This window comes from Triturus cristatus, chromosome 5_1 (assembly GCF_964204655.1).
Source record: "Triturus cristatus chromosome 5_1, aTriCri1.1, whole genome shotgun sequence".
In the NCBI taxonomy this organism is placed as follows: domain Eukaryota; kingdom Metazoa; phylum Chordata; class Amphibia; order Caudata; family Salamandridae; genus Triturus; species Triturus cristatus.
In genome coordinates, this window is record NC_140587.1 from 499,507,298 (window position 1) to 499,520,599 (window position 13,302).

Below are 13,302 nucleotides of genomic sequence, written 5' to 3' on the forward strand. Positions count from 1 at the left end.
ACCCCTTTTCCATAGGAAATCCGCAACATTCTATTTTGAATAACTTTGGCGCCGGTCGATGAATCCTCGCGAATTTCTCAAAATAGGTGGGGCGCTACGCTCCGCTCCTACCCTGAAAGTCTCGGGGGGATTCGTCAAGCGGGGGCTGAGATAAAAGGGGGGTCCCAAAACGCGTTTTTCCCATGCATTTTTCCATAGGACCTTTAGAACGAGCTACAGCCCGAACGGCTGAACAGAATTACTAGAAATTTGGCAGAGAGGTAGCCATAAGGTCAAGGAAGTGCCTTTTGCAGGTCTGGTGTAAATCTGTTCAGTATTTCCTGAGTAAATAGCATTTAAAAGCATATATATATGTGGGCGGAGCCTAACCACACATCTCATCCTGAGATCTGATTGGCTGTCAGCACTTCATCCAAGAAGTGTTGGCAGCCATCTTGGGACCAATATACATGATAGCACCTCATTAAAAAGCATTGCAGTTAATAGAAGGTTTTAAGACTTTAGTTACATTATAAATCATTTGTTGATGGTACCATACTCATTTTAGGAATTGTGGTATGTTCTAAGGTGATTTCACCATGTGAAAAAGCCTTCTGCTGGGATATCATGATTGAGAGAAAAATATTTTCTCATGCTTTTACCACAGAGGTTTGGAAGGTGATCTATAGGCTAAACTGAGAGCTTATTTTCTGTAAATTCACATTATCTTTCTCAGTCATGTGAGAATGAAGTCTGATATTCTCAGTAAAACATGTACATCCAACAAGGGCAGAGACTGTCAGTTGATTCCTTTGTGTTCTACTGCAGCTTCCCAGAGTGTTCCAAAGAACTACTAGAGCGCTAACAGTCCTACTTATGATAAACGTATGGCACACCTGAAGCCATCTTGCTTGGATTAAAGTGGTAACTCTTAAAACATTTAATTTAAAAAGGAACAAAATGAGGGGGTTCATTTTTCCATAAAAAGTATGATTAGTGCTGCAGAAAGAAAAATTAGGGCACATTTTGAGTGACTTCTCAAATCCTCTTCTATTTCATTAAAAAATTCTGACATGCAGACTGAAACATGCACTTTCAATACCAGCAGCAGTTTTCCCTGGTGAGCAGTAGCTTTACTACAGTGATCTAATGAGCAAAAAGAGTGCTAACATTCTGAATTTATGGCAAATGTGTGACACATCTGAATGCCTTCTTGATGGAATCAAAGTAAAAAACTGAAAGTATTTCCTACTGAGGAGACTGCAGTAAATGAGGAAATTAGGAAACTTCATAACAAATAAGTCTCCCAAGATGGCCACCAGAGACAAAAGAGCCCAAATGTAGCCCAAATATCACCCAGATGTAGCCCAAGTATAGCCCAATGACAGAATGTCCCAGAATGTTCTTAAAAACAACTAGAGCGCTTACTATCTTCATTATGACAAAAGTATGGCACACCTGAAGCCATCTTGATTGGAATAAACTGGTAACACTTAAAACATTTAATTTAAAAAGGAACACAATGAGGAGGTTCATTTTGCCATAGAAATTATGATTAATACTGAAGAAAGAAAATGAGGGCACATTTTGAGTGACTTCTCAAATCCTCTTCTATTTCATTAAAACATTCTGACATGCAGACTGAAACATGCACTTTTAATACCAGGAGCAGACTTCCATGGTGGAGTAGTTTTACTACAGTGATCTAATGAGCAACTAGAGTGCTAACATTCAGAATTTATGGCAAATGTGTGACATATCTGAATACCTTCATGATGGAATCAAAGTAAAACACTGAAAGCATTTCCTACTGAGGAGACTGCAGTACATGAGGAAATTAGGAAACTTCATAACAAATAAATCTCCCAAGATGGCCACCGGAGACAAAAGAGCCCAAATGTAGCCCAAAATCAACCAGATGTAGCCCAAATATAGCCCAATGACAGAAGTGTGCAAAACACTTATTATTTTGTGTTTTTGCAGTGTTATATAGTGCAGACTTGTCAGGTATTGGAGTGCTTTACATGAGCATTGGTTACATCACACAAGAACAAATTCATTTTGGTTGTAGACATGGGGAGACTAAGTGATTTGACCAGAATCACAGAATGTCGAGCTGAAGCAGAAACTTCAACCTGGTTCCCCAGTTGCAAAGTCTGCAGTTCTGGAAGTAACACCACATCCTCTCCCCTAAGTGCAACATTTAATCAAGTGGTCAACTGGATAAAAAAACATAAAGATAACAAATAATTTAAAAGTGCTTTGTTGCTATTTGAAAACTCAGAAAATATGTCCTTATTTTAGTCTTTTAGAGCACTAACCATAATTTTGATGCCAATAAGACCCTCTCATATATGTAATTTCTAAAGGAAATGCTCTAGGTATTACAGTTTTGATTACATCAAGATGATGTCAGGCGTTCCACACTTTTGTAATAAATATAGAATGTTAGCAATCTAGTTGTTCATTAGGATACTGTTGAGAGGCAGAGGCCAGGGGCACGGACTCTGAAAATTGAAGGCAGGTAGGAGGGTGCAAAGGCAACAATTTAACCACACTGAGCAGGCAGGAAGGGCCGTGGAAGCACAACAGACTATGGAGGGCAGTGGAAAGGGGGGCAGGGGCAACAAACCAACAATACAGGACTTGCAAGAGAGGCTGTTGGAGGGAAGATCTATTACGGGTCAAGGAAGCTAGGGGCGGTCCCCAGATCCCCGGGAGCCACCACAGAACTGAGCAGGAGAGTGAGTCAGGGACAAAAGGAGCACCTTAATTTGAGCCGGGGTGCCTAGGAACGCTTGCTCCAAAAATGAAGAAAACAGACATATGAGACATGGAATTGGAGGCAGAATACAATGGCAGTTTAATGAGAAGATGCAACTTCAAAGAAACCGCAGAATAGAGACATAAAGTACAAAAAACAGAATCCAGATAATCATACAGCTGTCATGATATTCTCTGTATCTCAATTAATGTACTGACAGAGAGAGAGAGAAAACACATCTATAAATGCATCATGAGAAACAAGTTACACCAAGGAAAATGTTACCTAGGAACACTCACGTTTACTCTTAGAGCAAGCATTCCTGCAATTACAATACAAAATCTTTTAAATGCAAAAGTAAAGAGAACAATGGTTAAACATAACATGACATTTCATATAGGTAAAATAGAATAAGATACTTCAAGCAAAGCAGAGCAAGACATTTTAAGCAAAGGAAGACAAGAGCTCCCAGCTCTTGGGGAAAACCTGCACTGCCTGTTAACCTACATACAGACGGCGAGGTAGTCCGTCGATATCTGTGGGTGCTCCCTTTTTATATCATTTTGTGGGCTCCTTTGCACGCTACATCTACCTACGTATGCTACCCAAAAGCTTCGACTGCAGATTTTACCAGACATTTCGTCATTTACCCACTTAATGCTGACAATGGACTGGGTGAAAAGGTCAGTCTCTCAGGCCAATCGCTTATCGTAAGTTCCATAGAGCAAGCAGAAAATAATGGGTATTGTACGGGAATTCAATATATTCATGTATAAAATCTCCTCAGTTCTCCTAACTTGACGCTCTGCGGTTGCCACTTCCTTAAAAGCGGGAAACCTGCCCAGGAAGCAAGTACCAGTCCAGGATGCAGCCTACTGTATGTCGACAGCTTCAGGGGGATGTTGAACTTTGATACAGAGCACGGAGCACTCGGGTAGGGTGGGGGCTACTAGTTTGGATCAGAAGGCCTCGCAGACCTGCCTTCAGACTGCTATACACTAAAATTGCAGAGCTATGGTCAATTTAACAAAGAGGCCTACATATTGAACAGAAGGGCCTACACAGGGGTTTTATGCTGGCTGAGTGGTAAGGATGTCTCAGGATAATTATATAGCAATACAGGACCCGCTGGTCAATTTAATACGGCCTACAAATGCAGCTGGCAGGGCAAGGACAAGGGTCTCATACTTCAGGTGTGGACAGAACGGGCCAGGGGCCCCCTGTGATACAAAATCTACCCTCCTTCAAGGCTGTGGCAATGTAATAGACCATTGTGGGCAGAAGGAAGAGGCAATGGTAGTACAACCATACATGCCAACAGACCCGATTCAGCCAGGAAACGTCCAATGTTTTTAAGCTCAAATGGGCTTTATTTGATCTGTCTCCTGTCTACAATATCCTCTTTTTCAATGTAACTCAAAGGGGAAAATCAATACCCCAGTTTTTTTTCAAAATCTCCCTCTTACCAAGTTCAAAATGTTCGCAAGTATGGTACATTGGATCATGGAAGGAAATGGGATAGGGACATGGACTTGGATAACAGAGGACAGGAGGGACATGGAGAGGTGCACCAAACTGACCCTGCAGGGCAGGCATCAGGGTTTGCAGCAGCACAATACACCACACAGGGCATGCAGGACGGGAGTGCAGCACAACAATCCATAGAAAGCAAGAGGGAGGGGACAGGACCATGCACATGGACAACAGAGAACAGAGGGGCAAGAGGCAATGGTAGCTAGCTGACCATAATGGACAGACAGGAGAGAAAGCTGCAGCATCACAGACCATAAAGGGCAGGAGGGACGGATCAGGGGCATTACAATGGAACAGACAAGCCAGGAGGGAGGGAGTAGGGCTGGGGGCAAGGGGGCAGGGCAGGAGCAGCAAGATAGCCATGGAGGTCAGGCAGGATGGGCACTAGAAGCAAGACACACCATGAAGAGCAACAGTGAGACTGTGATGGCATACACACAGACCATGGAGGGAAGGTGGGAGGGGGTCAGGGGCAGCTAACTGACCACACAGGGAAGGTGGGAGGGGCCATGGCAGCACAGAAGACCATGCATGGCAAGTGGGAGGGTTAGTGGCAGCACAATGGCTATGATGGGCAAGAAGGAGGGTGGAGGGGCATGCACAAAGGACAATGGAGGATAGAAGGGAGGGTCAGGACCTGTGCACAGACAAGAAAGTTCAGGGGAAGGGACCTCACAACAGACCACACGGGGCAGGCAGGAGGAGCAGTTGCAGCACAACAGACCAGGGAGGGCAGAAGGGTGTGGCAGTACAATGGACCATGTAGGACAGGAGGAAGAGGATAGGGGTATGGCATGTGGACAGGCAGGGTGGAGGTGGCAGGGACAGGTTACAGTCATCTGACAATGCTAGGCAGGTGGGAGGGGAGTGGCAGCTCAACAGAACACTCAGAGTAGATAGGAGTGGCAGGTCCATGGGACATGGTGGGCAAAAAGGATGGAGCAGGGGCATGCACAAAGACATCGGAGGGCAGGGGGAAGGAGAATAGGGGCAGCAAGCTAAGCACAGAGTTTAAGCAGGAGGTCAATGATGGGGCATAGAATTGGGCAATGGAGGGCAGGAGGACTGGACTGGTACATCATACTAAATTGAGGGCAGTGGCAGCACATCAGACCATGCATGGCAGGAGGGAGGAGGCTAGTCCATGGATTCACACAACAGAGGATAGGGAGGAAGGGGATGGGGCAGCAAGCTAACTGTTCAGAGAAGGCGGGTATTAGGAACTTTATTGTTTTTAAAACATTGTGTCTGTGCGAACTACTTAAAATATGAACAAGTATGCAGCATAATCTCACTTTTATTCAGGAAGAAGAGGACGTTTGTGACTGTGACTCCGGGCTCACTTGGCAGAAACACCCCCTGACCCTCCACCCCCTATCGCAAAATGTAATGCCCGTGAAAAGGGTAGGTGAACACAGTGTTATATAGAACATAGTCCTGAGAGCATGATTGAAAATGAAAACTAGATATAGTGTATGGTATAAACTATGCACCAAAAAGTGTGATATAAGATGAACCGGGCGTGAAATATAATTTGCAATACATTGTGCGCAATGACAGATTCATTGGAGAGCGCGAGATAGCACAGGCACTAGCGCGTGCTATGCGATATGCGCCTTGGAGTGTAATATGCACAGGGCAGTGTTGTGTAACCTAACTAGTCTCTAAAGTTGTAATATAAAATATGTGCTGGGAAGTGTAACGTTGCATATGCACTGTGACAAATATATGGATCTCAGATTGTAATATGTATGGCATAGCACTGTGCGTTATAACATAGGCATCGAGAAAGGCAAGTTAGATGGGGCAATATAACCCGTGCGAAGACAAGTGTGGCATGACATATTCACGGGGTGGTGTTACAGTGCACATGGGCTAGAGAGTGTCATAGCATATGCACTAGCTAGTGGAATACAACACAGAGGTGTGTGGCACTCGGCAGGCAATGGTGGGTGTAACACAGCATTGGGCTCTGTCAGGAGCACGCTGTGACTCTCAAGTGATGTTCGTCCCCTTTCCAGAGAGTAAAATAAAAAGTATTACACATCCGGCAGTGGATGTGTGTTTTATTAACCGTGAGGGGGGTTTCTTGCATAGTTTTGGTCGAATTTTTGTCGAATCCCCTTTGAATGGCTTGGTGTGCATGTGTATTAAATGTGCCCGTCAATAGCTACCCATGTTTGTATAAATAAACGACAAGGGTGTCTACCAGGATTAGGCACGGTAGGGCATCAGACATGTCAGAGCTTCACTAGTGGTGTAAATACATTCCACGTGGATTCATTGCATGCATAGTCGCCTTTTAATGAATATCACGCAAATCGTCATGGTGATAGGTACGTACGGTTTGTCCAGCATGTCCTAGGTGTGTCTATAAATATATATTTTTTAAAAATAATAAAAAACAGTGGCCGGCCCTGGGGATTGGGGTCAAAAAAATATAATTAGGAGACTGGCCCTGGGGGATGGGGTCATCAGGGCCAATAAATTAGAATAAGAAGGGGAACCAAACAGCCCCCCTTCTTAAAAAACTAAAATAAATAAAAGACTGGCATCGTGCCGGAGGCCATGCCCCCTCCGTGCAGCACTCTGCAAACGCGCCCCCAACAGGCATCTCCAGTATGCGCCAGGGAGCTGCGCTGCAGCCAGGTGTTCTGAGGCCAAGCCCCTTTTTACACCTCTCTGCAACGCAGCTCTGTGGCGCTTACTGGAGGTACCTAGTGGTCTAGTTTGACCCTAGGGACCCTTAGGATTCAGGGGGACTCTCAACTTAGAACAGCCACAGGGCGCGTTTACACAGTGGTGAAGGGAGGGGACGGGGCCTGAGGTGACGTGTGCAAACACGCACTATGGCATGTTTTAAATTGGGGATATAATTTCCCTTCAATACTGAAGGCCCCTGGGGGCTAACTAGCCCACCAAGTGCTTCCAGTAAGCGCCACTGAGCTGCATTGCAGAGAGGTGGTCCAGGCCGTGCCACTTTTTACACCTCTCTGCAACGCAGCTCTGTGGCACTTACTGGAGGTACCTAGTGGGCTAGTTGGACCCTAGTGACCCTCAGGATTCAAATGAACTTAATCTCCCAACTAAAAATGGACACAGGGCGTGTTTACACAGTGGTGAAGGGAGGGGCGGGGCCTGAGTTAATGTGTGCAAAAACGCCCTGTGGCCTGTTTTAAGAGGTAGTTTTAATCCCCATGCCCTATTATACACTAGGGGCTTACAGAGGAGGTCATGCTAATCACAGGGGGACCCCAACGCATAATGTTCCCTAGTGTATGTAGGTGTTTTCACTGTATTCTAAGTGTCTTTTAACATAGCACTGGCTCTAGGACTGGTTAGTCAGACTCAGTTACCACCAGTATCCGTCTGAAAAAGTTGAGGGTACAGGATGATTTTGCAACAAGGCTTCTTTCTGCTCTTCTTTTTGTTCTTTCTGCACGTTATCCTTCTTCCTGCACTTATCTTCGTATTTGAGGACTTCTGTTGCTTCTTTCTGCACATCTTTTGTTTCTTTCTGTGCATTTTTTCTTCTTTCTTCACATGTCCTATCTCTGTAGGCATAGTTAGAAATTAGCATTTAAAAAACCTTTGAAATTCACTGAAAAAACCATGGGTTTCACACACGTTATAGTTAGGAATTAGCATTTAAAAAACCTCAGAAATTCACTGAAAAAACCATAGGTTTCAGGGGTGTTATAGTTAGCTGGACATTTCACTCGTAAAAAACCATTGAAATTCCCCCGTTATAGTTAGTTCAGCTAACTATAACTCGCGCGCCCGCAATGCACTACTGATGACGTCACATATTACATCACTCATGACATGGTCACTGACATCACTCATGACATCACTGATGACATCTCAAATGACATCACTGATGACATCACTGATGACATCATCCAGTGATTGTGTGTTTTTATGAAAATTATATATTTTTTATATTTATGTATTTCTCAAGGTCAAAGGAAGAATAAATGGGTATATAAGTGTCTAAATGGATACTTTTTTTGGGAATTTTTTTGTGTAACTGACTGTTTAAGTGTATCATAGTGAATACATGGCTTACTGAGTAATCTTTAAATATTTAAATATCTGTATCAGTTTCTTACTTTGTGTATAAGTGGCTGCATGGGTTGGTGAGTAGCTACATGAGTGTCTATATAGGTTATTAGTTGGTTTTTTATCACTATGAGTGTCTGAGTTTCTGTATGGTTCGGTGGGGGGTATTACTTAGTGCATAGGTGCATGAATGAGTGACTCACTGTTTGTATGTGTTGAATACAGCATGTGTGCAGGACTGTATGGGTGGATGAGTGTGTGCATGGGTGTGTTAGTGAGTGAATGACTGTCTCAATAGTGTCTTTATGAGTAACTACATATGTTTTAAACTAGTATATGTGACTATTGGTGTATATAAGTGAGTATATGTGAGAGTGAGAGATTGGAAGAGTTCCTGTATGAATAAGTATGTGTTTCTATAAGTGATTGTTTAAAAGAGTAAGTATATGTAAGTTTCTGTAGAAGTAAGTATGGTGGTGTGTGTATAACTGTATATGCAAGTAAATGGATGATTGATTCTTTATTAGCATGAGTGACTATGGTTGTGAGTTACTCTATGGATGAGTGGCATTGTGTAACGGGATGTACAGGTGTATGAGTACATATGATGAGTGAGTACATGTATGAGTGACTGTAGAGGACTGTTGGTGAATTACTGTATGTGTATGTGGTTCTTAGAATTACTGAATAGGTTGTTGTAACTGATATTGATATGTTCATTATTTTGAACATTTTAGTTTCTATTTTTGAATGTGTGTTTCAATGGTTATATTAGGGGGAGAGGGGGTCTGCCACTCTATCACAAGGATGATGTCATCAGTGATGTCATCAGTGATGTCATTTGAGATGTCATCAGTGATGTCATGAGTGATGTCAGTGACCATGTCATGAGTGATGTAATATGTGACGTCATCAGTAGTGCATTGCGGGCGCGCGAGTTATAGTTAGCTGAACTAACTATAACGGGGGAATTTCAATGGTTTTTTACGAGTGAAATGTCCAGCTAACTATAACACCCCTGAAACCTATGGTTTTTTCAGTGAATATATATATATATATATATATATATATATATTCACTGAAAAAACCATAGGTTTCACACATGTTATAGTTAGCTGGACATTTCTCTCATACAAAACCATTGAAATTCCCCCGTTATGGGAGGAGGAGCCTAGCGCGCAACCAAGATGGCCGCGTAGGCTTACGGCTCCCGAGGGCCTCCACAACCTCCCACGTCTATCCTGAATTAATCCTGGTTTATTTGACGGGCTTTTGCAGATGAACTTGCGCTGAGGTGTCACCCGTTTTCCGAATTCAGATCGGACGCCGGGACCCGGAATGGTTGCACTCCGAAGTTTGCGGCCTGCTCTTGCCTTGGTCCCGATCTCGAGCTGGTGAAGTGCCCGGGTACGAAGTGAACAACAGCGGCTGGCTGGGCTTGCCCTGCCACGGACCCTGCACTTTCACTTTCGTTTTCAAGCTTGCTCTCTGATATCGGCCGAGAGACTCTGGTGTTTCAGAGGGGCGCGGACGGCGAAGTGTCTGGCCTGACTCTCGGATTCTACATGGGCTGACTGTCGGCGACGGCTGTGCTCAATTGAATTAGCTACCTGGTCCCCCTTTTTTCCTGGTGCGGGCGGGTGCCGGCCTTGGTGGCCTCCGGACGATGGTGGCGAGACTAGACGGCGACAAGTCGAAACCCAAGTCAACCCGGAGGGGTGCCTATACCCAGGTCAATAACATGGATCGATATGCGCAGGCAAAGGGATCCCCTGGTGGCTCGCATAAATCGCCTGAGAGGTCTAAGGAGGTCTCCGGCCCATCGTCGGAGTTGACCCTGCTTGACGTCATGGGCGCCATTGAGGAGATGAAGACCGCTGTGGGTCAGCAGTTTGATACCCTGGCTCATAAACTGGACGCGGTCCTGATCAATGTGAATTTGGTCAGGGCAGACCTGTCCAAAACTAACGAGCGGGTCGACTCCTTGTGTCAAGCGGCGTCGAGTCTAACTGTGGACGTGGCCGCCCTGCAGACGGAGGTCCGTAGGTTGCGGCTAGCCAGTGATCTGACGGACCGTCGACTTGAGGACTCTGAAAGCAGGGCTAGACGGAACAATGTTCGTATCATTGGAGTGCCGGAAAGATCGGAGGAATCTGCTGCGGATCTCTTTGTTGAGGACCTGGTGACCAATCGTCTCGCGCCTAAGGGACTGAGCAAGTTCTTTGCGGTGGAGCGGGCCCACAGGATTCCGGGTGGTGCGCCCAAGGTGGGTGCTCCCCCGCGGCCTATAATCGCCCGACTCTTTAACTTTCGGGATAGGGATGCTATCCATCAGGCGTCGAGGGGTGCCGGGCCGCTGAAGTTTGAGAACTCCAATGTCAGCTTTTACCCGGACTTCACGCAAGCGGTCCAGAAACAACGGCTGGATTTTTTGGGTGTCAAACGGCGCTTGAGGGACATGGAGCTGAAATATGCGATGTTATTCCCAGCAAAGCTGCGGGTTGAGTTCAAGGGTCGTTCCCACTTTTTCGACCGGCCGGAGGCGGTTGGAGACTGGTTGGATGCCCTGCCTCAGGGACAGGATCGAGACAGTCGGATGGCGGAGGGCGGACGGGATTTGGTGGAGCAGGATTAGATCTTGGTTCCTGGTGATGGACTGAACTGGTGACATTTTGTACCTTGTCTCAACTGGACCCTAAATTGGCACAATATGCCCTCCAAATGCCCGGGGGTTGTGGGGAGCTTATTGGGGTCCTTTCCTCCTTCTGGCGTTCTTTTTGTGGTATGTGTTAGGGCGACAGGCACACTTCGAGTTGGGGGGGCTGTTTGGGCTCAAGCAGGGGTGCAGGGAGGGGGGAGTTGTGGTTTGGGGATTCTGGGGGAGGGGGGTTGTTGGGGATTGTTTGTTTGTTTCGCAAGGCAATGTGAAGTTCTCTGCTGACTTATCCGGGTTGTGCTTTCCGGGATGTGGGTATCATGCACGGGAGTGGGATGGGGGGTAGGGGATTGAAAATCCTTTTGTGGAATGTCAATGGACTTGGGGACAGGATCAAGCGCGGGGTGGTGTTGCAGTTCTTGAAGCGGATTTCGCCCGACATTGTTTTCCTGCAGGAGACACATTTGATTGGGAACTCCTTCCATGCCCTAAATAGGAGGGGCTACCGCCTTGCCGCTCACTCTGGTTTCACTTCTGGCTCTAGGGGAGTGGGCATTTTGGTTAGGGCCTCTCTCCCATTGGAAGTTGATGAGGTGCTTCACGATGATAGGGGGCGCTATGTGGCACTGGTGGGGAGAATGGAGGGTAGGACTATCTCGCTCGTCGCTGTGTATGTGCCTCCGGGGTTGCAGACGGCTACATCTGCTGATTTGGGGCGTTTGGTCCTGGGACTCCCTGGGGGGGTTTTGGTGTTGGGGGGTGACTTTAATGCCGTTGTCTCCAGGTTGGAGGACCGTCACCCCCCCAGGGATCTCCCTAGGGCTCAGGCCTGAATGGGTGGCTTTTTGGACACTTTGGGACTTGTAGATTGCTGGAGATTGATGCACCCGGGTCAGGCGCAGTATACCTTTCACTCGGGGGCCCATGGGAGTCTCTCAAGACTTGATCACATGCTTATGCCAGCGATCCAGGCTGGGATGATTGGGAAGGTGCGTCATTGAGCCCGAGGTATTTCTGATCATTCCCCTATATGGTTGCAACTGAAGGTTGTCCCTGGGGCAGAGGGGAGAGTGGCACCCATTAGCCCCTGGTATCTACGTAACCCTAAGATCCGCGCGGAGCTGGTCAAGTCCACTGATCACTACTTCAATGATAATGTGGGGTCGGTGCCGTCGGCCGTCTCCCTATGGGAGGCTTATAAAGTGGTGATCAGGGGGCAGGCCCTGTCCCTTATCTCCCATGCTAAGAGGTGTGAGAGAGCGGAGGTGGTTCGCCTGGAAACTGAAATAGCTGAAATGGAGGAGGACTTGGAGCGGGGAGTTACTGATGAGAAAGTGCATGTTCTCAGCCTCAAACAATCAGATTATAGAGCGCTAGTCACGGAAGCCGCCAAAGGGATGAGTAGAGAGCAGCAAGGACGACTGTATGATGTGGGGGACAAGGCCGGAAAGCTGATTGCTTGGTTGGATAAGAAGGAGAGAGCGAGCAGGGTGGTGCCCGTTGTGGAGAGAATGGATGGAGTGCGTGTGACTGACCCGGTGGAGATCGTTGACTGCTTCGCGGCTCATTTCCGCGGGGTATACTCTCCGGTATCTGTGCGTTCGGAGGAGGATTCTCATCTGTTGCTTAGAGACATTGCATTGCCAACCCTATCAGAGGCTGATGCAGTATTGATGGAGGCGAAGTTGTCGTCAGATGAGATCGCTCTGGCCACTCGCTCGATCGCATCGGGTAAGGCGGTGGGTCCTAATGGTCTTCCCATCGAACTATATAAGTTGCGTCCCGATAAGATAGCGCCGCATCTTCGGGACATGTTTTTCGCGGCACGTGCGGCGGGCTTCCTCCCCCCTGACCAACGCCTCGCCAACATAGTTGTGATACACAAAGAGGGGAAGCCGCGAGATCGCTGCGCCTCTTATAGGCCCATTTCGCTACTGAACGCCGAACCCAAAATTCTGGCTAAGGTATTGGCTAATTGACTGGCTCGGGTCGTGGGCGACTTGATTCATCAGGATCAGTCCGGTTTCATACCTCATCGGAACACCGCTCTAAATTTGAGGCGGTTGCACGGCGTGCTGGCTAGAGCGGAATTTATACGGGAGCCGGCCATCTTGGCATCTTTAGATGCTACTATGGCGTTCGACACTTTGGAGTGGCCATATATTTGGGCCGTGTTGGCAAAATTTGGGTTCGGCCCTGAATTTATTGGTTGGGTAAAATTACTATATGCTGACCCTCTGGCTCAGGTGGTGGTGAATGGTAGGGTGTCGGCTCCCTTCGCACTGGGGAGAGGTACGCGGCAGGGATG